Source organism: Danio aesculapii, chromosome 16 (genome assembly GCF_903798145.1).
Source record: "Danio aesculapii chromosome 16, fDanAes4.1, whole genome shotgun sequence".
NCBI lineage: Eukaryota > Metazoa > Chordata > Actinopteri > Cypriniformes > Danionidae > Danio > Danio aesculapii.
The window spans coordinates 33,040,395-33,066,161 of record NC_079450.1 but is presented as its reverse complement, the minus strand read 5'-3'; the positions used below and the strand labels follow the sequence as shown (position 1 = coordinate 33,066,161).

Below are 25,767 nucleotides of genomic sequence, written 5' to 3'. Positions count from 1 at the left end.
ATATTTCACTCCCCTGCAAAATCATCCTAATCAACCTAAAGTGAAGACTTTGTGTAACGGAGGCCAGCTAGTGAAGTGCTGTGCAGGTAAAACTTACTCCTCTGACCTCTAAAGGTGATCTAGCGACAGACGCTAGTGGCCATGGTCTTTAGCCTACTTCTTAGAGCAACTGACTTCCATGTAAAAAGTCGCCGGTTCGATCCCAGCTCGGAGCGGGTTGGGTGCTGTAGGACCTGGATGGGAGTGAGGTTTAGGGGGGTGAGTGCAACGGAGGCCAGCTAGGTGCACAAGTGCTGTGCAGAAAAAACTTAATCCTCTGACCTCTAAAGGTGCTCTAGCGACAGACACTAGAGGCAATGGTCTTTAGCCTCCTTGTTAGAGCAACTGACTCCCATGCGAAAAGTGGCCATGGTCTTTAGCCTCCTTGTTAGAGCAACTGACTCCCACGCGAAAAGTTGCGGGTTCGATCCCAGCTCGGAGCGGGTTGGGTGGTGTTTTCTGCAAATAGAGCTATTTAGGTCATTTGGTGAAATTTTATTTATAATGCAATATATAATCACAGAGAACTAAAATTTTGCATTGGAATTTTTTTCCAATATCGTACAGCCCTAACATGTAACATGCAATTTAACACCTAATTAGCTAGAAGGCCAAGTCTGTCCACCCTGGTGTTGAACACTTTTCATCTACACCCCTCTTTTTAATTTATTTTATTTAGTTTTTTCTGTTTCATGAGAATATACACCTAGTAGCATAAATATCTAGTTTTGGCACAATAACGGTTCTCATTTGTGTAACTATGATAACAAACACATGTAAGGTTCAAACACATTTTACTATTAAAGCAAACCAATTGAATTTATTTTCGACAACTTCGGGTAGTGGTCAAAATTGGACAAGGTTAAAACATTTCAACAAAAGACAGCCCTGCGAAACTGCCATCCAAATAACTGCACATCGGTTATTAATAACAACAAACTGAAAAACACCATCTAAAAACGAAACATCCGCAGAGTGAAACCAACCAAAACTAAACTAATCCGAAAGGACAAGCTAAAAATAAAACGGCAATTGTAAATTTAAAACTTTAATAAGCCGGCAGTGACAAGCAACTTGTCTTGCAGGTCCCACAGGTCCATAGCTCTGCATCAGCCTGAGGTGGACTGTTGATAACAGAGGAAGGTGTGCGTGTTTGCACTTCTCTTTTTAGGAGTGGACAGAGGCTCAACATAGCCTGCATTTTTTTTCCTGGCAAGACTCATAATAACAGGGTTGACCAGACGACTGAACTGAATTACACCACATTGCAATATTTCAGACACAGAAGGCCATACATGGCTCTGAAACGAACACATTTGATTTATATAACTAAGCACACAATGCACATGCAGGTCAGACAAGAGCTTTGAATTGTTTTAACACTACTTCAATTGTCCACAAGGACTTTGTTTATCAAATTGGATTCCGACAGTTGTTTTAGAATCAGAAAAGATGGAACTAGAATAACAACAAATTACTGCTCACCAAACATTTGGAGAGAAAAGGCTCATGTATTGAAATTAATGTAATCTTTTTACTCATGTCTGAGCATGCTATGAAATACTGTACATTTTTAAAGGATTTGAATTCCTGTGAACATCCACATTAAAAAAGTACATTTTGGGCTAATGTTACCACAAGACCTGATACTTCGGTACTAAGTTGGTACTAAATAAAATAAAATAAAATAGATACAATACCAGATTTTAACTACCCATAGAACAGAGAACCCAAAAGCTGCACAGTTGCACAGACACTGATGCAGCAGCTCTAAATCCCCTTCTTGATAGAAAGGCGGAAAGCCACAATATACTATAACCAGCATAAGTAGTGCTCGTGTGTTTATTCGCAGTTCTATTCTACACTGAAATGTGCAGTACTAATCGAACTAACACAAACAATCAGATACAGAAACAGCCAACCCTACGCTTCAAAGGTAGTCTAATAAAAATATTTTACATTTAAAGGTTCTTTTAAAATCCACCTATACGAGCATGAACAGCAGATTATTCTGAAACATTTTAGTTTGCCACTGTGTGCTTATTGACAAAAAGTAGACTTCATTACAGAAGTTTTAAGGTCACAATTTAAAATATTTTTTTAAAACGACTCGTATAACCGTGTAAACTGTTAATGCCTTTCAATTTCATTAATAAAAAAAAGTATGTTGTTCAGTTGGTATGTGTTTTAAATTTTGCTTTGGTACAGAAAACCTTCACTGCTACTGACACAGAATACTAGAGCTGTGTGTATATTTGAGATGAAATTGAGATCACAACTCAGTAAAAGCTGTGATTCTTATGCACATCTTGTCATGGAAACACGGCTCTGTGATCACTAGTAAATCTCCTCCTTCCATGCGGAAACTGAAAAATACAACACAAAGAAGATGGTCTGGAATTTAACTAGTTTTATTGATTCAACTAAGAACTAAGAAATCATTGTATATAGTTATTTATTTGAAACACTCGACTGAAGTTATAGTGTGAATCAGGAGTAAAAACAAAACAAATGTACAGTTCTGTCAGGATTCAGCCACTTCGGTCTTGTTAATTCTTGTCTTTGTTTAGTGTCCAGACACTAGTACTGTCTTGTCTAGTATGTTGTGCTCGGTTCGAGTTTTCTCGAGTCGAGCACTCACATTTCTTGTCATTGTCTGTCCTTGTCATTATCTGAATGCCATATTGGCTGCTGAGGTTCGGGCGTGCTCGGGAAATGCGCTCTCATCCTGGTGTGTTTGTTTTGTTTGCGGCATGGTTTTTTCGTTCTCAGCGCTTCAGTCTAGTTGGTTTAGGTTGGCGCTGGGATCGGAAACATGCATGCCGCATGTGAGCGCACGGTAAGGTGTTTTCATTTATCATGTGCTCGTGTCTTGTGTTTTCTTTATGTTGGTGTTGTATGAGCATGTAGCTCGATGTTTACACTGTGGGTATGTGCTTTAGTGTTGTTTTGTGAACATTTAGTGAGTTCTCTCATTGGCTGCGTGTTCTAGTCTCGTTTTATGTGAGTACATGGCTTATATTGTTTCCCAGCAGGCACACAACATCATAAGACATTAATATTAGGTTAGATTTAGATGATAACGTCAGGTGACTAAAATTCAATGTCTATCCAGCGTCTAAGGACAATGTTATTTTGACATTCAATAACGACATCAAATTACGTTGATATTTGGTTAATTTTAGGTTATGTTTGAAAGTGACCAAAATCTAACGTCTGATAGATGTCATAGTGGTAACGTCCACACAACGTAAAGGTGTAACATGATTAGACGTTGATATTTGGTTGATTTTAGGTTGGACATTGGACATTGACGTCGGCCTGGCGTTGGGTTCTGACTTCCAAACAGAATCCAACGTCCCCATGACTTTGGGGGTATGTTGGGGTACGTCAATATGATGTCATGTTGATGTCCTGTGCCTGCAGTGTTCTTTGTGTCATGTGCTCTCCTGTCTATTGCCCAGTCCCACCCTCCTTGTTAACCCATTATTAATTTATTATGTTCACCTGTTTGTTTGTTAATTATTTCTTCTTTATAGTCTCCCCATGTCTGCTGTTCTGTGCCAGTCGTCGATTACTACCTTGTCCTGTTATGTCCAGCCTATGCTCTTCCCTGCTAGCCCAGCCAAGTTTGTTTTTGTGTTTTAGTTATGTTTACCCCCCTCTATATTGCCTTTTTGATTAATTTTTATTACTAATAAACCCATTTTTGAGTTACTGAAATTGAGTTCTCGTCTCCTCCCTACCTGAACGAGACAAGTTCACTGAGAGTGAAAAGTGTTGCAAAAGCTTTCAGTATTGCATCAATTAAATCTTCCTTGATCTTTTGCGTAGCTGGTCAGTGAACTATGGCTCTGCATTGTAAATGCTGCTCCATCTAAAAACTCCTTCTGGAGATTTACAGCTGATTACAGAACCGGTTTTACCGCCAAAATGCACATGAATATCGCTTTTGATTAAACAGCCAGACGCACAAAATACTGAAAGTATGTTACAGTGATACCCCACTTTGGGCTTTAAAAGTTTCCATACTGACCAAACCTGAACTTGTGACTAGTGAATGACCTCTGATGAACCATGGGAACACTGGGACACTTGTGCGAATCATGACTGTTAAGATCTACAATAACGGAACAAAAGATTTTCAACTCATGCGGGAAAACAACATGAAAGGTTCAGAATTTACTTATGTGGTTTCACATTGGTCTTATGAGAACTTTGATTCTCTCAAGTATGTTTACCATATGAAAAGCCCACCTTAAGCATACACAGGTATTCTGTGCGCTATCTTGAAACACAGCTTTAAAAACATACCAGAGCTATCGGTAAACCCCCACCCCTTAAAAACAGACAATACTTCCCTGATTTGTGCTGTCACGCAGTGGCAAGATAAATACTACACATTTGTCAATTCGCGGCTACGCTACGTGACACCATAAATAAGGCTACAAGATTAAAACAGTGATGGAATGAATTGTGGGATTGTGCTGCTGGATTTTCTAAATGGACATTAGATTAGCAATTACTCAGGCTGCTAGACTGCAAAAGTGTGAGCTTTCTATTTTTGGTCTGTTTCTCTTTCTCTCTTTTTCTCCAGTACTACCGCAGTTCATCCAGCTGAAACGCACAGTATTGCCGCTTCCTTGAACCAATTTCCACTTTCACTTCCATACTTGCGGCAGAAACTAGACTTCAAAAATACCAAGAAATGAATAATAACTCGTTTTTTCTCTTCACCAATCAATTTCAGAGAACACAAAAATTGTTTTAAAATGCGGTTCTTCTTTTTCATTTTTCCTTCAAGAAACGTAGAAGAAAAGAAAATTACAAAAGCCCATAATGGCATAACATAAAAGAAAGACTTGAATGCATAAAATACAAGAAATAGTTGAATGCAAACAAAAAAAACCTACATACACTACCTGACAAAATTCTGGTCACCTATTCAAGTTCTAGGAACAACAAATAATAACTTGACTTCTAGTTGATCATTTGGTATCAGAAGTGGCTTATATGAAAGGCACAGGCCTCTAGATTACGCTTATTTTACCAAAATAAAATATGATCATGGCTTGATTTTTATTTATTTAATTTGGACAGTAAGATCTGACTTTGCTGACTTTGTCACTTAACAGAAATAATGTACAGTATAGAATATAAAGTCATGGTGCTGTGGAAAAATAATTAATATTGGGTATGACTTCATACATCTCTGCAATGACTCAAACAACTTATTAATAAAGTCATCTGGAATAGCAAAGAAAGCTTTCCTGCAGGATCCCAGAGTTTATCAAGATTCTTTGGATTCATCTTCAGTGCCTCCTCTTTCATCTTACCCCAGACATGCTCAATAATGTTCATCTCTAGTGACTGGGATGGCCAATCCTGGAGCACCTTGAACATCTTTGCTTTCAGAAACTTTGATGTGGAGGCTGAAGTATGAGAAGGAGTGCTATCTTGCTGAAGAATTTGCCCTCTCCTGTGGTTTGTAATGTAATGGGCAGCACAAATGTCTTGATACCTCAGGCTGTTGATGTTGCCATCCACTCTGCAGATCTCTTGCACGCCCCCATACTGAATGGAACCCCAAACCATTATTTTTCCTTTACCAAACTTGACTGATTTCTATGAAAATCTTGGGGCCATGCGTGTTCTAATAGGTCTTCTGCAGTATGTGATGACTGGCATGCAGATCGATGACAAGACTTTTGTCAGGTAGTGTAGATGTATCTGAAGTCGTAATGCAAATATATGCCTATTGCCTAATTTATTGGTTATTGGCAGGTAACCTTCATTATGACTGCTTCCGAACAATATTTTTGTCACAGACAACATTTACATGGACATTTTATTTTAACTGGAATGAAATTGTTCTGACTGTTAAATCTGTTCATAGTGTTTACTTGATTTGCAACAAGATTCAAACTGTATTTGACCTTTTGAAATGCACACACTGTACAAATAAACAGTTCCCCACACTATTTTTCCTACCATTGATTCTGTTTTAAACAGCAGACTCAATATTTATGTATTTCTAGTCCTAATTAGGAGACAAGCACATGAAGCTTTGTGTCATGTTACTTATATTTATCAAGCAGTACAACTGCCCGTTCCAGTAGCCAAAACAAGCTGTCTGTGGTTGAGAGGACTGATGTGACATTGTTCTGCTCTACTTCACAAATGGAAGGAGAATTTCAGCATTACATGATAGTCATTTATGACACTTCATTCTACAAAAACCACAGCTCATTCCACACATCATTATGTAATTAAGCCTTTTTTGTCATTGCTTTTGTGCAGTACTTCCCAGTTTCAGTTTTAATGAAGTGTTTCTGTGTCCCCTCGATTGAATTAGAAAACCACTCCTTCCAATCCATTTAAAAACAGTTATTCAGATCAAGCTTAGGCAGTTCAATTTAAGTGTCTACGATGAAGACTTTTCAGTCCAGTTAAACTATTGACTAACTGATTATTTGTCAGCACTGAATCAAAATGTAAAAAATGATTTTGCCCTCATAATCTATCAAATACCATAACCTCCCCTGCCCTCTCGAAATGATTTTTTCTTCACTTCTGGTCACATGGAATGCCTTTAGTGCGGGGCAATAAGGGCGCCTCTCATTTCTGCTCCGCCTTCATCCATTCTTCAATCTTCCTTCATTTTGCTAGCAGCACCCATCTTCCAACAATCCAATCGGCTCCAAGACAAAATCCTGTACCACTCTATTTTTTTTCCTCATTTCAAGGCCTTCTGTTTCATGGTGACTTTAAAGTAGCAACTGTGTCTGAGTATGCAATTTTTTAACTACTAAATTCTTGTTGTAGACAAGAAACATGTCAAATTGTGCATTGCAATAGGATAAACAACCAAACCAAGAAACGAAAGAGGCATTTTTTTTTCAGAAGTGGTTGTCCACAAACCTTTTCCACCATGGCAAAACTTTTATCAGCACCCATTCCATTGTTCACCATGTTTGAAAGCTGTGCTCCTATTGGTCAACTTCACAAATTACATAACTTGTCATGAAGGACAGAAAAACTTTAAGTCTTTTTGTTAAAATGGTGTGAAGCAACCCAGATGTGCCACATGACAATTAATGTTAATAAATTACCTTAACGGATTAAGTCAAATGCAATTTGCTGAAATAGGTCAGGCTAAATATATAATAAAGTTTAGTTAACGTCAACTAATGGTGAACAACTATTTTGTTTAGCATTACATGATCTTCAATGTTAACTTACATTCTAATGCATCTCTTTACTTTAACAGGTTAATTAGATAATGTTTACTTACATATACACCACGATATTGTTTATGATTAGATAACATGATCTAACAATGAACAACACATTTAGGACCAATCCCAATTCTATTTTTGTACCCCTACCCCTTCTCCTTCCCCTTGAAACAGAATGTGAAGGGTAAAGGCTTTAAAATTTACCCCTAAGAAATGGGACACCACTACAACACCTGCACAAGTCATCATATGTCATTGCAATCTCTTGCTTCATATGAGATCGACGATCGTGACTGCTGTAGTTATTCCAGTTGTGTTATTTTTTGGAATTTATCATCAGGAAATCTCATGTTATCATAACAAAATAATGTGGCAATAAGATTGTAACTGTACTGTGCATTTACATTTTATTCATCTATTTAAACACACGAAAACAACATTAACTTCATACCAGACGCTGTAAAAAGGTCATCGAGTGACAGAATGTTGTGGGACCGCTATACAGGAGTTATTGTTAGGGATTTTAGATATTGAAATTTATCATTTTTTATTTTAGCATTTTTTTAAAGCATGTTGGTAAAACACAAACGCTGTTATTAATGTATTAAAACATATTCTTGTTTGTTGTAAAAATCTGTCACAATGACAAAAAAACACTAAAAACGAAATGAGTTTCATGTGCAGACTTGTTTCCGTTGTCACTGGTGTATTCTGGGAAATTTTCTGACCCCTTGGTTTCACGTGTGGTCCTGAAAAATCTCAGTTTGAAGGGGTATCTAGCCCTTCCCCTTACCCGTACGCCTTCAAGCTAAAGGGAATTGGGACATCCCTACCCCTTCACGTGAATGCGAAAAACGAGGGGTAGGGGTAAGGGTACGGGCTAAGGGGTAGAATTGGGATTGGGCTGTATTCTGCAATGCCAAATTATTAGTATTAATGTGTTATTACATTAGTTAGCATGAACAAATAATGAACAAATGTAACACATTAGGCACTGTTACACCACACTAAAATAAAATTACCACAACTTAATTTAACCTAAACTGTCTCTTTTACTTACTTTTCCTAATTCTTAAAATTAAATTTTTCTAGTTACCCCAACTTAATTTTTCTACATTTTATAGTTCTTACAACTTATTTTTTCAAGTTGCCTAAATCAATTTTTTCAGTTACAACTTATTTTTCTCGTTCGTATAATATAGCTTTTTCTAGTTTCCCTAACTTGTTTTTTATAGTTACCATAACTAAATGTATACTAATGCTAACTAATACAACCTTATTGTAAAATGTTACTAAAGTATTAACTAACCTGACACCTTAGAAGCTTCGCTTAAACTTACAGATTACATGTCCAACCAAAATGTAATTTGTGCAATGCTTCACCTTCACATGTACCCTGAGAAACTAATACAAAATCTCGGGAAAAGCTTAAAAGAAGAAGTACCAAAGCATGTTTTCATAACATACAATGCTGAAATAATGCGCACTACAAAGGAACTAATGTGCGACTGACCTTAAACGAACCGCATGCTAAATCCAGCAACAAAATACAGACTGAATTCACAAAGTAGGTCAAAGTCTCCAACATTTTAACTCATAATCGTCCTTGGATCATCATCAAAATCTCAGCTAGGGAAAACATTTGCAAGCTCGCGTTTCCAAATGCCTAGGCGTCAGGGACACAAGTGCAGGATTTGAGAAACAGCTTGCGTGTCTCTCGCAGTGGGTGAGGGATGTGTGGGTTTTACTCGGCGCGAGACCATTTGGACAAAAGGCCACAGCATCCTTGGGGGTGAAAAAAGTTCACAGGAACCACAAACAGCTCACCAGGACCAAGCAGGATGTGTGTGAACTTAAGAGAAGGTCCTGTCGCTGGAAGAGGTCAGAGGTCGTTTAACACTCCTCGCACACTCAAAACTTTCAAACAAGTCACTTTAAAGTGAGAGTTCACGTGAAAGTGAACATGGTCGGTATTTACTCAACCTCATGCCGCTCTGAGCTTCCATTATTTTCTTTGTTTCATGAAATATTTGAGAGCTGTGTCAGACAGGAAGATTATCAGTGAAAATGCCTTGAATTATTTGGCCTCCAAAGGAAAATCGTTCCACAAAATGAGAATTCGCTCTTAATTTACATTCCCTCAAGCCATAAACAATGTTGAATTTCAGTGGAACTGAATGAATCAAAGGAGAATTTCAGTAGAAATTGGTCCTTGGTGATTCAAGTCAATGGCTACTGGCACTTTGAGTCAATATAAATAAATAAATAAGCAAACAACTAAATAAATATACATATATAGGTCAAACTAAAATGTATACACCAAGGTCTCATAAAGCAAAATAACTAGTATTCACAAAGCAACTGAACATTATTTACCAGTCAATCTACCACTCCAGACTGCTGTTTGCTCCAGGAGCTCTCAGTATATTGTTAGGAGTTACGGGTATTAATTTAGCTTTATTTTGTTTTGTCTCTAAAAATGCTGGTAGCTGTTGATTTGCATGTTATGAATCACAAAGCACAAATATCCTCTTTAATGTTCTGTTTTAAAAAGTAATCTCTGATGGCTTAAAGATGAGTAAATTAATTATTTTGGTTGAACGATCATTGAAAAGGTACTTTTTAAAGCATGAGATTATAGATCAGCAACCACTTGATGCTAGGGATGTAACGATTCATCTTGAGCCAGTTGAAAATCTATTAAAATATGTGATGATTTAAATCGGTAGAAATGTTGAAAGAAATGCAATACATTTTTTTAACAGTGGGGGCGCTGTGTTTACAGGCGTGAACTCTCTTTACCCTGTACATCAACGGCAAGCAAGACGTAGTGCGACAGAGTGAAATGACAGCGGTGAAGTGGGTAGACGAAACACAAACTGTGTGCAAATACGGCAAAAAGACGTTTACTTTACAAAAAGACAAAGAAAAGAACAAAAAGAACAGAACAAAAGAACAAAAAGAACAGAACAACGAATATGATGCACATAAACCGTCAGCACAGTGAAAACTACTGGCACAGACGTCTATACACACAAAAAAACTATTAATAAGCTAAACCACGCAGACTGGATGATTTGCAGCTCCACTTGCTCCAACAAGTGCTATGGAGATCAAACGGTGCATCAGTGTTTTCATATGAAAGTGTGAAGATGTTTTTCAGACTGAAAGAGAAAGTCGTTCTGTTACAGAATCAGGTATTGGATTATTTTTACCCTCTCCTTTTCAAATAAGTTTATTTATTCGAATATTTAAAAATGTTCAAGATTATCTGTTCTTAAGTGTATAATACTCATACTTATATTTATTATTTATGATGCATCTTCTGTCTCTATTCTACTATGTAATTAGTAATTTTATGATCAGCTTTTTTATGCCAGTGGCCAGTCCCCTAGAGCAAAGGGCCTACTGACCACCTCTGTACACACTGTTCTCCGGTTTAGAAAAGGTGTCCTCTCCACACCAGCCATTCCAGTCCCCAGTGAAAGAGTTTTTTTTCCAGCAGGGAACATTGTAAATGTGCAACGACCTCAGCTTATGCCAGAAAAGATAGATATGCTGATATTTCTTTTTTTTTTTTTTTTGTCACACTCTAGCACAGGGGTGGGCAAACTCGGTCCTGGAGGGCCAGTGTCCTGCACAGTTTAGCTCCAACTCTGATCAAACACACCTGCTTATAGATAATTAGTGATCTTGAAGACACTGATTAGCATGTTCAGGTGTGTTTGATTAGAGTTGAAGCTAAACTATGCAGGACACCGGCCCTCCAGGACCGAGTTTGCCCACCCCTGCTCTACCACAATCACAGTTTTAGTTTGTTTATTTTAATAAATCTTCTTTAGTTTGTATTATTATTCTTTTTTTGGAATTTACTTGTATTTAAAACAGCAATTTTGATATGGCAGAAAATATATTATTTTGCAAAAAATTGTGCAGAGTTTAAGAAAAAAATGAAAGGGCTCTTCACCATAAATTTGTTTCATCAATTTTGCTTAAAAAATCGTGAATCGTGAGATTAGTATCGTGAATTGTATCGAATCATGAGTCAGGTGAATCATTGCATCCCTACTTGACGCTTTAGATTATTGTACAGGGCTGTAATGACATGGGGCGGTTCATGCAAGTAATGGTAAATCTGTATTTTTGGTGAAATAAATTTCAACCCTAGTGACACATTTGCACCCGTTTTGACACAGAAGTCATGGAGAATAAAAAAACTTTGCTTTACAACTATGTGTGAAACACCTTTAGGTTGAAAATACAATCAAATCTACCATAAAAGTCTTAAATAAAAAATATAAATAAAAGTCTTTTCCCAACATCTCATAAGCACTGGCATTCAATTTTTTTTATAATCTTGTATGTGTACGGCTGCTTACAAACCACTGAAGCATAATACATTGATCTCTTTTGTGATCTGAAAGTGACAGTTTATGTAAAAGGAATTTATGCAGTTCAAAAACCTTTCAGAGTAACACTCATGTTGATTTGTTCGAAATAAACGGGGAGGTTTCATAAATTTGGACTCCATTTGAGCAATTCAGACAAGAAATTCAGAGGCCTAGAATATATAGGCCAAGAGGAGATACAATTCATCTTGACTTTCTGGAGTAAAATGTCACAGTTTGAGAAATTTAGCAAAAACCTGAAAATATCTTCCACAAAACATGTCAAATGAGAGACGGGGTGTTGACGTGAGGAGAGGAGATGGTCTGGAGACAGGAAGACAAGGTGCCAGACATGAAGAGAGGCAGACAGACAGACAGAGTAAAGAAAAGGCCTTTGGTCTATTTTACTACCTGGATGAGGATCCTAAATATCCAGATAACTCAGTTATAAACAAAGACTGTGTCTGTCTATATTTATACTGTGCCAGTATCTGGGGCTCTAGCCATTTGTATGCAAATTGTAAAACATTTGAATAAAGAATCAAACATACTGGATGAAAACAATGTTATGCAAATACATTTTAACAGGTATAAAAATGAGTTATTTCAGCACTTATTTTGGTAAAATATGAAAATATTGGGTAATAATAATTGTATAACCTTGCACTTGTCCATACTTTATCCAAATTTGGCTCGAAATAACCCTGCAATATTGAGTGTAGCTCAGATAAGTGTTTTTCCTACTTAAGCATCTACTTTTTCATTTATTATTTTACTCTTTGAATTATTTATTTTAATTAGCAGAAGCATATTTCAGTTTTACGGTTTTACTTCTTTTTATAATTGTGTAAAACTCTCTACATTTGCTAAGGAATTCGTTTTAAGTGAGAATTTTAGCTTGGAAACATGTTCAAGACAACAGTGAACATGGTCAGAATTGAACAGGAAATGCCCCCTCCCCACTTTATGTATAAGACAAGTGGTTAGAAAGAGAGGAAGAGAGAGAGAAACAAAAGACAATGCCTGCTTTACAGGTCTGTGTGTAACAATTACAAACCACGTGTTTCTATTATCGCTGTATTTTGTCCATGTGGCTTCAGGTTTCGTTCCTCCACACATAGCTTAACTACATGATCGCTTTGTTGCAAACCAAATCAACATCCTGTTGACTCACGTCTTGACCACCTAAAGGTCACAGCTGCTGTAGATGTTCCAAAGCTGGCCAAAGTTTTCTCTAAACATCTGCGCAAAGGTATGTTCTTCAAGAAACCTTCAGGATCACAACCTTATAATAGAAGATGGAGAGCAGGCTGGGACAAAACCACCGACTTTACAGAGAGAGAGAGAGAGAGAGAGAGAGAGAGAGAGAGAGAAAGAGAGAGAGAGTTGTGAATGCAGCTTCAGATAGGCATCAGCTGAATTGAAAAGCCATCGAAAAAACCCCATCTGACATCCTGCCCAGGGTAAAAGATTAGATCTCAGCACAACTGCATATGTTTAAGCTGTATAGGTAAAGATCGTGATTTCAAACTAAACACGCATATAATCCTATTCCTAAATGTCAACGATTTGTAAATGTTCATCAAACCTTGACAAGAACAATTAGATTGTCATATATGGGCTACAGACTAACAAAACACAGACATTTTGTGGCCTTTTTACTGGTTGTCGCAAATAAATTTTGTTAGAGGTTGCTCTGTGTTATGCTGGGTTCACACTGAATGCGGATCACTGCATCACTTGCTCTAGTTTACTTGCAGGATGCTTTCCACCTCACAAATTTTCCACTCAATTTATTTGAACTCAAGTTGTTATTATTTGAACTTGTTTGGAGAAGGGATTGAGCAAATTGAGGCATAGAGTACATGGAAAACAAGTCACATATTTTGCGTAATTTGAGTAAACCTACTAGTGTAAATGTGCTTATATCCACATGCTTGCATTGTGTGTATTCTACTTGCGTGAATTCCTAATTGTAGCTTTTAGGTGTGAAACCAGCATTAGAACTGTGGTGAAAAGTTGTTCAATAAATCAATTCAATCTATTTCACCACACCTCTAGCTAGTGTCACTTCCAATTTGTCAACCTAATAAGTAGGGCTGAGTCATAAAATCGGTATCAATATTTATTGACCGAACATCATTGTCAATATCGAAAAAAAAAAAAAAAAAAGATTCAGTATGAAGCTTCGGTATGTAGTTTCGCTATGAAGCGCTATAGCTTTATTAAAATGTGGCTGCCGAGCATGCGCCTTGGTAGCAGTGCCAGTAAGCTTAGGGTGCAAGTTTGTCATTTCCAATGGAGGCGTGTTGTGCAAGCGGCACGCATGTGAACTTTGTGCATTTTCCAGCCGCATCGACTTGAAAACATCTGGACTTTTCAGAATGCCGCGTGCGCACTGCGATTCATGCAAGTAGAACTAACCAATCTGTTTCATACTTTGTATGGCACACACATTTCAGTAATAACAGCAGACTAATTACCTCAGACAAACACAGCGCACCCAAACACTGCAGTGCTTTTTACTTTTCTCCATAAACTTGCATCGAAGCTGCAGCAACTATTTGTCCATTTATCATCTGATGGTTGATGCTCACCTAGTTTCAAGAAACGCCAGGGGAGCACGAGCGCAAAGTCCATTTTAAATGGTCAAGGAAACAACACATGCAAAAATGAGTGCTGTATAGCAGCAGTAATAAGATTGTAAATAAAAATGAATGTAAGGATGTTGCCAGAGTGGCTTTTTGGTTTCTTTTCTTGTGCATCCCTATCTGAAAGGTTTTTTAGCAAAGGGGGTAATATAGTCATTCAACTTCACAATTTGTAATGTTCAGTATGTATTTAAATAATGATGGCTAGTTCCTTTACTTGAAAGCCCACATCTGATTATCATACTTTGAGTTGTTGACAGAGTTTAAGGTTTACTGTATCATTATTATTCACACCTTAAAGTTTGCTTTGATTGTTGGGTATTTACGCTTTACCATTGCACACACTTTGTAACATTTTATTTATAAGGAGTCTCTTTTCAAGAGTCTTTTTAACACTTGTGTTTATTTTATTATAAAGAGATGAGGTATTTTGTTTAAATATTTTTGCTTTTGACTATTAAAATTTGCCTTAGTAATGTTGGTAAATGAAAATAAAGTGGTTAAATAAAAAAGGGCATCTGCTGCATAAAACATATGCTGGAATAGTTGGCAGTTCATTCCGCTGTGGCGACCTCTGAAATGAATGAATGAATAAATGAATGTTGGAAGTCATATTGTGCACTTTTATTCGGACTAAATTAAGCCATTTTGTTTTCATAACAACAAAAAAAGGTAAACTTTTTGCTATGGTTTTTATACTTGTGTTTGACGATAAACAAAAGATGAGCTGGTTACAGATTTGGTAGCGTTGGTAGCGTTTTTGTTGGTGAAAATAATCTGGGCCGCAAAAAAACAAACATGAAAAATACATCTGGATCACAAGTAATATGCATTTCTAAAATCTAAAATCTTTTAATACTATTAATATTAGATGTGCAGCAATACTAACCCGGTGTTGGTGCCACTATCTGTACAAATTAGTGCTCTCAAATCACTATCATTATTAGAAAATTCTATTATGCATTTCAAGTTAGAATATAAACAATGTAATTTTAGGGGGGAACTTTGTTCAAAAGCTATAATTAAACAACATTTTGTGGAGCCTGTTTTTGAGCTGGTGCTATAAGGCTGGTTTAGTCCTGTCATGAATAAATAAATAACACTAAAACTTCCAGTAGGTCCCTTGTTTGAATCACTGAATTAGTCATTTAGATGATTCATTAAAAATGACTAATGCCTTTAGAAAAAAGCAAGTGACTATCTTAATGAATTGATTATTGAATCATTGACTATGATTCAAAAATCTGTGCAGACTATTCTGTGTACTCACTGCATTCTTGTTTGTTGAATTGTTGTATAACAGTAATAATTACATGTGAACATATCCTGATATTCAGGGAAAAATTTTTAGCTTTCAGAACTTAAATTATAAAAGCAATTCCACCGCTATGGATGTGACATTTGCAGTAAAATCTCAAAACATTCAATTGACAGAGAAAGCATATGTTAACATTATATTGAAACATCTGTTTATATTTTCCAAAACAACTGTTATGAGATCATAAAAATATCAATCTGTAAACGTTTTTTTTTATTTTAAATGAGAAAAATAAACATGTTATGGATGTGACTACAAAAAAGTTAGCGAGTTTACAGTATACAACATCCTTTGTAGAAATTCTGTGAAATAACACCCCCCCCCCCCCCCACCTTGTGTGATTTTGGTAAATTTAAATACTAGTTTAAAAACATTAACTGAGCCATGTTTGAGTATTTTTAAAGCACAGTAAAATACTTGCTTACACAAAATAAAGCAGAAATGTTTCAATATTTTTGCGAAAACTTTATTTTTTTTATGGCAAGGTTGACAATTTGCATGGAATTGCTTATTGTAATTTTAAACTGAATTCTAACAGGCTTCATAATGCTGTAAAAGGTTCTATAAACTCTCGAGACATGATTTTGTTTATTTTTTAAGCAAGTGAAAAGCTGTCATCTCACAAACTGTTAAAACAACAATTCCCGTGATATTATCACACAATAAATATAACCCCACACATGTAATTGGTAACTGGACAATTAGTTGAAGAGCTCTTCTAGAGCTGGGCCAATAAACAATATTATATCGAATCACGATATGATTTATGTCGAAAAAAATGATAAGCTCTGGACTTTTTTTGACCAATCACACAGCAGAAGTATGCAACAACAGGAATCTAAAAGAGATCTACCGAATTTTTGGCCACCGAAAATTTATCGGTCAAAAATATGTTATGCCATTTATACACTCTAATTTTTCTGGCTTCAGTCATTGTTGGGATACTTTAAATCTGGAAGCATTAACAACTTATATCTAAATACATAAAATCTATGTAATCTAGCCTATTTGCAATTCATCGATGCAACTGAGCGGGCGAACATCATTCAATATGTAATTATACATTTTAGAAGCAATTTCTAACATCTCTGACTCAATCTAAAAAAAAAGTTTCACACAGTCAGACCAAACAATCTGCGGCTCTATTTTGACAGACTGACTTTGAGACAGATCAATACACTGTTTTGAGCACTGGTTTTTCCATCTGAGATTGAACTTATATCGAAACATACAGTATATTGTTATCGTTCAATATGGAAAATAATTATTGAGATTATATTTGTTTCATATCACCCAGCCCTAAGCTCTACCAAAAACACATTGATTCATCCAGTAATGAAGCAAGTCAAGGCTTTATGGGTGATTTCCCTTTTTTTAATTCATTCAAATTAATTAAAACATTTTTAAACATACTGCAAGCAACTTTTGTCAGAATTTTGCTCTACCAAGAATTATAGGGGTCTCCATTTTTATCGAAAAAATTCATTCTTCATTTATCTAGAATCATTAAGCTCTAGCCAGCACATGCGTCATCTGGGCTTTCAAAAATATAAACTACTTCTTCTGATAGCATAGGAACATGATATCCTGTCGAGGGCTCCTCGGAGACTAGATGGGAAGTTTGGGACAGTAGCTCAAAGTTGTGTACTTGACAAATTAGAGGAAGCCAGACAGTGGAAAACATCAATAACATCAGCAAAAACCAAACACGCACTGGGCCTTAGAAAGCACAAGCAGACAGAATTGTTTGTGAATACTTTCTTACATAAAACTGCTTTGAATCTAGCCCAGTCGCATTTCATCAATGCAACCGAATGTGCAAACATAATTCGATATGTAATTATACATTTCAGAAGCAATTTCTAACATCTCCGTCTCGGTCTAAAAAAAAGTTTTACACAGGCAGACAAAACAGTCAATCTACGGGTCTATTATGACAGACTGACTCCGAGACAGATCAATACGCCTCAGAAACTGTCTGTTTTGAGCACTGGGTTTTCCATCTGAGATTGAGCAGGTGTGTGTAACTGCGATAACAGGCCGACTAAAAGACTCAATTTAGCAGTAATAATTTCCACTGTCCGTCTGTTCATCCTTCTTCCAATCAAGTGGAATAGTAAGCTATCTAGTGCATCCTCCACCAGTTAGTGTCATCTGCAGGCACCCTGATAAAATATCTACTCAAAAAAGAGAGAGAACGAGTGATAAAGCAAGCCTGTCAGTTCATCATAAATCCTGTTTAGCTTTGTCACTGACTGCACTATTGTCAATCATCCTGCTACAAAGAAAATTGATCTGATGATGGGATAAAACGCTATCAGTTGGTACTTCTGATTTTGAAATAAATAAAATAAACCTACCCTTTTTACTACCAAGTCCATAAATTACAAGTTAGCAGATGATCTGAACTTTAACTGTGCTGGTTTGTCAATAAAGGAAACTATAAGGATCACAGTCTATAAACAAATATGGATGACGTGTCCCCACTTTTTTCACTGCTGAAAAGTGAAGCCAAAATACCCCAGGTAAGGCTGCTGCCATCTTGCACCAGTGATGCAATTTGAAGTTTGAGTCCCAAAATCCCACAGATTCAATCTCAAACAAAACATCTTGACCACCATCCATTTTAAAACATCAAGTAACTAATTCAAAGCTAAGTTATCACAAAGACAAACACTTTTAACATCTACCCAAAATGATGAAAACTTTTGAAAAAAATTTACGTGTAATTCGATAGGCTCACGTCAAATTCATTTACATGAAGAGAGTATGTATGTATACTGCAGCCAGCCAGCAGGGGGTGATTGAAAAGTTTTGGCTTTACCTTTTGGAAGTGTGGGGGACACTTTATAATAATAGAAATATAGCTTTAAAAATGTAGGGTTGCGCAATTAAAGGCAATTGTGTGCGAATTTCGTCTGTAAGGTTGATTCTTAGCAGCAAATCTCCAGCACATGCTTTCAGATGCAGTAGGGTGTACTACACAGAGTTATAGTTCACAGACAAGCTACAAAAAAACTGTTCATAAACACAGATGATTTAATCGGCCAATTATTATTTGATGTCTTTTGTAGGTTCTCAGTGAATGGCTCCATATTGCTGCTACATCTGAAAGCATGTGAAAATACCACATTTAACAATGTTTTTACTTCAAACTCACTCCATAACCTCAGTTGAGCGTTTAAAATAAATCTTTCTGTGAGATAGCCTCCAGCGCCTAGACTGCAGCTCTGCACAAGAAGTTTGGCCAGAAAAGAAATAGTCGTGACCAACAGAGCCAGGTTTCTCTCAAGGTTTTTTTTCCTTTACTTTCGTCAATTGGTGAAGTTTTGTTCCTTGACACTGTAGCCACTGGCTTACTTGGTTTGGGACTTGTAGCACTGCTCTTTGGTGGATTTGCTCAGCAGTGTTTGGATTTTCAGCGGTGAAAATTAAACCACACTCAACTGAACTAAACTGAACTTCAACTCTGAACACTGGACTGACACAGTTTACATTTACTAGAACTTCTATGCTAAGCTGCTTTGACACAACCTACATTGTAAAAGCGATATATAAATAAACATGAATTGAATTGAATAAATCCATACTCATGTGGTAATTAGTCACATTGAATAAATGAAAGAAGAAAATCTTCTTATTCAACAACCGCTATAGGGATTTCTTCATGGGTGTTTTAGAGTTTTTGTGTGCAAGAATATTTGGAGGACATTAATTACCGATCACACAACCGCACTTCCATGACCAAATATGTATAGCAATCGCAGATTTTGATTAATTGTGATTTTGATCGATTGTGCAGCCTTAGAACAACAGATCATATACATCACCTCAAATCAATATCTAGTAGGGGTGTAAAAGATCACTGTTAATCCATGTTTCAAACAGATCACAACCCATGGTTCAGAACACATGTGACCTGCAGATTAATTTTTTTTTTTTTTTACAGGTAGATTAATCCTCAATTTTGAAATCATTCAAATCACATGTATGAAAGCATTTAGGTTTTCCTGTAATATATATTGATGATGGAAGGTTATTCGGGATGTGGTGGGTTTCTTAGGTTATTAAAGTTGTTTTCTGTCACTACTTATTTAGCATGCATTAATGCATTTAGTGTAAGCTGCGTGATTAATCATTTAAAGATTGGGATCTAATCACCCACGCAACAAATTATAAATGATGGTGATTTGCATATTAATCCTTCGAATCGCTGCATTTAAAACTGTGTTTGAAAAACGCAAAGAGATTCAGTCTTTAGTCGGAGTAAGTTATGAAGTTACAAACAGTCAAATAACACAGAAGTATTGGGAGAACAGTTTATAGTTTAGATAAAACCACTGATGTTTATAATAAAGATTAAAATCACCATCATACGCATTTAACTTGATGCTCAAAAATGAAAGTTGTAGGCAGTAAATACATTATTTAACCAATAGATTGCCATCAAAAATATTCCACTGAATAATTCTTCAAAACTGATGCATCTAGCAATGAAACATGAAGTTTTATGAGTGAATAACTGAATCATTTATTGAGAATTAGACTAAATAAATATGAGCTGTATAAATTATAATGTTTTGTATATGAATTATAACAGTGAATTTTTCACAGTACAATACTGAATATTTTATAATTAATTTTTATTCAGCTGATTTTTTGATTGTATTTTTTATAAAATTACAGGTTCCAAGTTCTGTTTGTTAAAACTAAAAGTTTCTTGCAGCACTGTTTTTGTAATAAATAGAAAGCAAATGATATTTGTCGCCTCCCCTTTTTAGCTGATCCGAAAAATGGTCCAATCCGTGAATAAAAAAACTATAATGTGATCCGAACCATGAGATTTGTGATCCATTACACAACTAATATTTAGAAATCACATCACAAGATATAATGCCAAATAGGGATTATAGTAGACCAGACACCATAATTAAAAATGCATGTTTTTGGATTAATATGAAAGTTTAACTATAACAAAGTGAAAGTTTATCATTTATCTGTGCTTTTATGGCCTAATTGCCACTGTGTGCTTAAGGCATTCAAGTGGAAGAACCTAGCATGAGTATCCACAAAAAAACATTGTTTACTTCATTTAATATTTGTTTTACTGTATTTGTGCTTGTAATTTGTTTATTGCACTCTATGCAGATGCTCTCCCTTACAAAGTCACAGTAATAATTAAATCTAAAGTCATCTAGTGAAATAGTTTTTATATAGCAATATATAAATCACAGAGAAACTAAATTACACAATATTATAACCCTCACTACAACTATAGTTACACAGAAAATCAATAAAAATAACATTTCCAGCTAATGAATGATACAAACACTGAGCCAATCAGAATCCACCTTTAAGAAGAGTAAACATTTAAGATGACAGATGACAAAAGTGCAGCACACACTTAAAATGAACCAAAAATGATCATGTGTTGGTGTAGATGCTGAATTAGTTATCGTTGTAACTATTTTTTTGTTATAATTACATACACAATATTGCAAAGAGCTCTTTCTTTGCGCAAGGAAATGATAGAAAATACGCTGAAAAGTGACTAGTTGGCCTGGCTTCATTCAAGTCAAATTTAACCTCAAATACAACTCCATCAGCAGCATAACTACTGACTCAGTTTCCTGAGATTGACACCACAGGCATTGTTCCATTAATGACTATACACAATCTAGATTGTCGCATTTACAGTTTTTGGTCTAAAGTCAGGCGTCTGTATCTGATAGGAATATAGGAGTGTCCCCCGTGTTGGGCTGAATCATTATTTGAGTTGTTCCAAATGTCTGCGACAGCTGCTCGTGTGGCTGATAAGAGCTCATGCTGGTGTAGGATTCGCAGCTGGCGAGATCAGTCCATGATAAATGGCTCTAATGTTGAGGACAACTGCTTTTCACAACAACAGATTATTTACATTAGGTTTACTGTACAAACACAACATAATAGAGGAAGACTGAGATCTGACTGACATCAAGATAATTATATTTCTTTAATGGTTAATATTGGAATCCCCTTCAATTAATGTAATATTAAGCCATTTATTTGTTTTTAATGAAAGACAAGTTTAAAATGTTTCATATTTGGCCTGAGGACATATTCCGAGCCACTGCAACAATAAAACAAGGGTATTAACACAAATAATTTTATTATTATTTTTAATTGTAAATACTACTATTATTATTGTTGTAGTCGTTATATTAATAATTCATCATAACTAAAATATTTATAATATTTTCTTTATTAGTTTACTGTGGAATCACCTTCATTTAATAATGTTATGCCATTTATGTGTTTTTAAATGAATAACATGTTTTAAAACGTTTAATATTTGGCCTATAGACATATTCTGAGCCACTGAAAAAATAAAATAAGCATATTAACACAGTGTTTGGTTACAATAATAGCAATATTATTATTATGAATGGCAAGTATACTATAATTGTTGTTGTCGTTGCTGTTATATTAATAATTCATCATTACTACAATATTTATAATACACTATTTAATGGTTTATTTTGTAATCAACTTCATTAAACAATATTTTGCCATTTGTTTTTAAATGTAAGACGAGTTTTAAAAATAATGTTTAATATTTGGCCTACAGACATATTCTGAGACACTGCAACAATGAAACAAGAGTATTGTTACGTCCTGAGACGTATCTTTTTGTGTGCACAATGTGCTTGTTTTCTCTCTCTTTCTGTGTGTCTCTCTCTCTCCCTGCAGGTAATTGTGTCCACCTGGTAGCGATCATTGGATCTTTCCAGTGATTGGCTGTTAGGAGAGGAGAGAGACTATTTAACATGATCTACACTTCAAACCATTGTTGGTGGTGGCTAGATCGTGCAGTGGCTGAACTGTTCTCCACATACAGACCTTGTGTTTGTTAGAGCTTTCAAAATTTGAGTTGACTTCAATATTTACAGTGTGGTTAAGCTATTTAAGTCAAACTTCTACTTTCAGTGATCTTGTTGTTAACATCTAATAATTCATCAAGAGAAGTGAGTCTGATTGGTTTGTTTGTTTGCTTGTTTGTTTGTTTGTTTTGAGGGTTAAGTAGGAAGGTGGGTGCCATTTTTGTTTTGAATCAGTTTTCTCCTGTTTATGTTAGTAGAGGGAGTTAGTTTGTTTATGTATTTTTGTTTCTTTTTATTTCAGATTAGCAAGAGTTCATTTTAGGAGTTGGCTTGTTTTTTGTTTGTTGTTTTGGCCTTGCCCCCTTCTGAATTAATACCCTGTTTTCTTTGTTATATTTTGAAATGTAAATAAACTTCTCTTTTCTTGATTTGACCTTGTTTAAGTCTCTAGAAATTCTGTTTGAGGAGATGAGTTATCAACTTTACTCTTTTTTTTTTTCAGCCATTGCACATCACCCACCACCAATCATTCATTTTCTGTTACGGTCACATCCCTAGACCTAAAAATTTCGTAATAGTATTAACACAATGGTTGGTTTTATAAATAGATATATTATTAGTATGACTGACAAATACTATTATTACTGTTGTTGTTGTTGTTGATGATGATGCTATATTAATAATTCATCATTACTAAAATGTTTATAAAACATTCTTCATAATATGTTCTTTTAATACACTTGTTCAATGAAACAAGAGTATTAACACAGTGGTTGGTTACATAAATAGCAATATTATTATTATGACTGACAAATACTATTATTATTGTTGTTGTGATGTTAATTAATGTTGTTTAATTCATCATTACTAAAAAATTTATAATATATTATGTATTGGTTTATTTTGGAATCACTTTCAACTAACAATATTAAGCCATTGATGTGTTTTTAAATGAAAGAAAAGTTTTAAAATAAAAATATAGTTTAATATTTGGCCTACAGACATATTCTGAGCCACTGCAACAATGAAACAAGCATATTACCACAGTGTTTGGTTACATAAATAGCAATATTATTATTATGAATGGTAAGAATACTATTATTGTTGTTGTTTTATTAGTAATTCATCATTACTAACATATTTATAATACATTAGTTAATGGCTTATTTTGCAATCACCTTCATTTAACAATATTATGCCATTTATGTTTTAAATGAAAAATGAATTTAATGCATTTATTATTTGGCCTACAGACATATTCTGAGACACTGCAACAATGAAACAAGTGTATTAACACAGTGGTTGGTTAAATAAATGACAATATTATTATTATTATTATTATTATTATTATTATTATAAATGGGAAATAGCATTATCATAGTTGTTGTTATAATAATAAAAAATCATCATTACCACAATATTTATAATACAACCTACGTTTTCATTGCAGCAGTCCACTGATTACAGTCAAATAGCAGTATTAAAATAGATAATAAAATTTGATTTATTTTTATAATTACAAACCAGAATAATTATACAACTTTTTTAACATAAACTATTACACATTTAAACAAAGATTAAGTATTCAATCGGTTTAATATATTAATATAATAAATATTATTATAATTCTCAACATTAGTATTATAAACAGTATTACAAAAAATATAATTAGTTTCTATGGTAAGTGCCACTTGTTATGGTAATAATACAGATTAAATCAAAGATTAAGAACTTAATCCCTCATATTGTTGTTGTTTTGTAGTTATAATATTAATATATATATATATATATATATATATATATATATATATATATATATATATATATATATATATATATATATAACATTAATATGTTATACATACATATTATATTCATAAAAATTGTTTATATATAAAAATAGAGTTGAATAGAGTGAATATATAATATATAGTGTATACATAAAGTACTTATTAGATGTTTAGCTTTCATTGTTATAGTCGAACTTGGTTTTGTGTTATAAAGGCGTATTAAAACCACACAATTCAGCATACTAAACCAGAGCAGTCAGAAAACTCATCAAAACCCTAATATCGAGTTTGAGTCCTCTAAGGACGTGTTTTCATTTTGTTTATGACAAAAAAAAATTCACATCAACTAAAAAATAATGATTTTTGAAGTCTGTGGTCTTACAGTAGCACGATGGATAATAAAGACACAAAATCTTCTCAATAAAAAAAGACTGTCAGTAGAGGCCAACGAACGGGCGGCGTACAGAAAATGAAGTGAAATACAATAAGTTTCAAGTCCGACTCAAAACCTGAGAGGCTGAAACCAGCGAAAGCTCGCCTTCGCGACTCACACACGCACTCGAGCACGTTTCCAGTACGGTCAGTGTGCATTTCTCTCCCGGATCCTACAGTCACGACTGTGGTCAACTTTTGCCTGAACTTACCCGCTCGCTTCCTCTCGGCCGCTCGATTCCGGTCCTGCTCTCCAAAGCGCTTTTCAGATCAACTCCAACAAATATCACATCTGAGGAACAAAGTCGGTCCAGACACGAGATAAGCGCTGGTCTCGCCAGGCTCGTTTGCAGTCCGAGTCTAAGTAAATGTCATGAAACTTTTCACTTCGGTTCTGCCTTCCTTTCCTCCCCCGGCCTCCCCCCCTTTCCACGGTCCAAAAAAAGTCGCACTTCCGCGATCGAATGGCTGCTGCTTGTATCATGTGGTTTGGCGTCCACGAGAGCGCCCGCACCTGGTGCTCTGAGCGCGCGCCCTTGACCTGCTTTGTAGCGACGACGATTCATCGTTAAACAACGACAATATTTCCCTAAACAGGAATGTGAACTCATCCATGGACTTTCCCGGTCGTTCGTGGGCTTTATTGACTAGGAAAGTACAAATAATGTCATATCTCAAGTAGCCTAGACTGCTTGTCTCCTACTGTATAGGCTGCTTTTCTGTTCACAATTAAAATATATCAACAAAGTGCGTTTATTAGCAGAGCTTTTATTTTAAATAAAAATTAGATCTCATGTCAAACTTCTTAAAATATATATATTTATATTTATTAATATATTATTAATTTAACTGATTTTTATTTCAAAACCAAATGTGAAAATTTTGTTTTTTCTTAATACTTTATACATAAATATGGTGATGATGTTAAAATAATCATTTAAAATGACATGATTTATTTATTTATTGTTGATTGTTTGGTTGTTAACTTTAATGTCCTTTCTACATTCACACATCATGCCTGAGTGATATTGCTAGAAGCCACAGGTATTAA

At 35.2% G+C, this 25,767-nt stretch overlaps 1 protein-coding gene across 3 annotated transcripts in view; it reads right to left on the bottom strand.

Moving 5' to 3' along the window:
- shc1 (SHC (Src homology 2 domain containing) transforming protein 1) overlaps nt 1-25,167 on the bottom strand; it is a 76,985-nt gene extending 51,818 nt beyond the window's left edge. For 2 of the 3 annotated variants that reach the window (XM_056475798.1, XM_056475799.1), the window contains exon 1: nt 24,929-25,163. The gene's annotated coding sequence lies outside the window, so the exon portion shown is untranslated. Of the gene's footprint in view, nt 1-24,928 lie in introns of all 3 variants that reach the window. The other variant, XM_056475796.1, reaches the window with a different exon arrangement.
- Between the last annotated feature and the right edge of the window lie 600 nt (nt 25,168-25,767).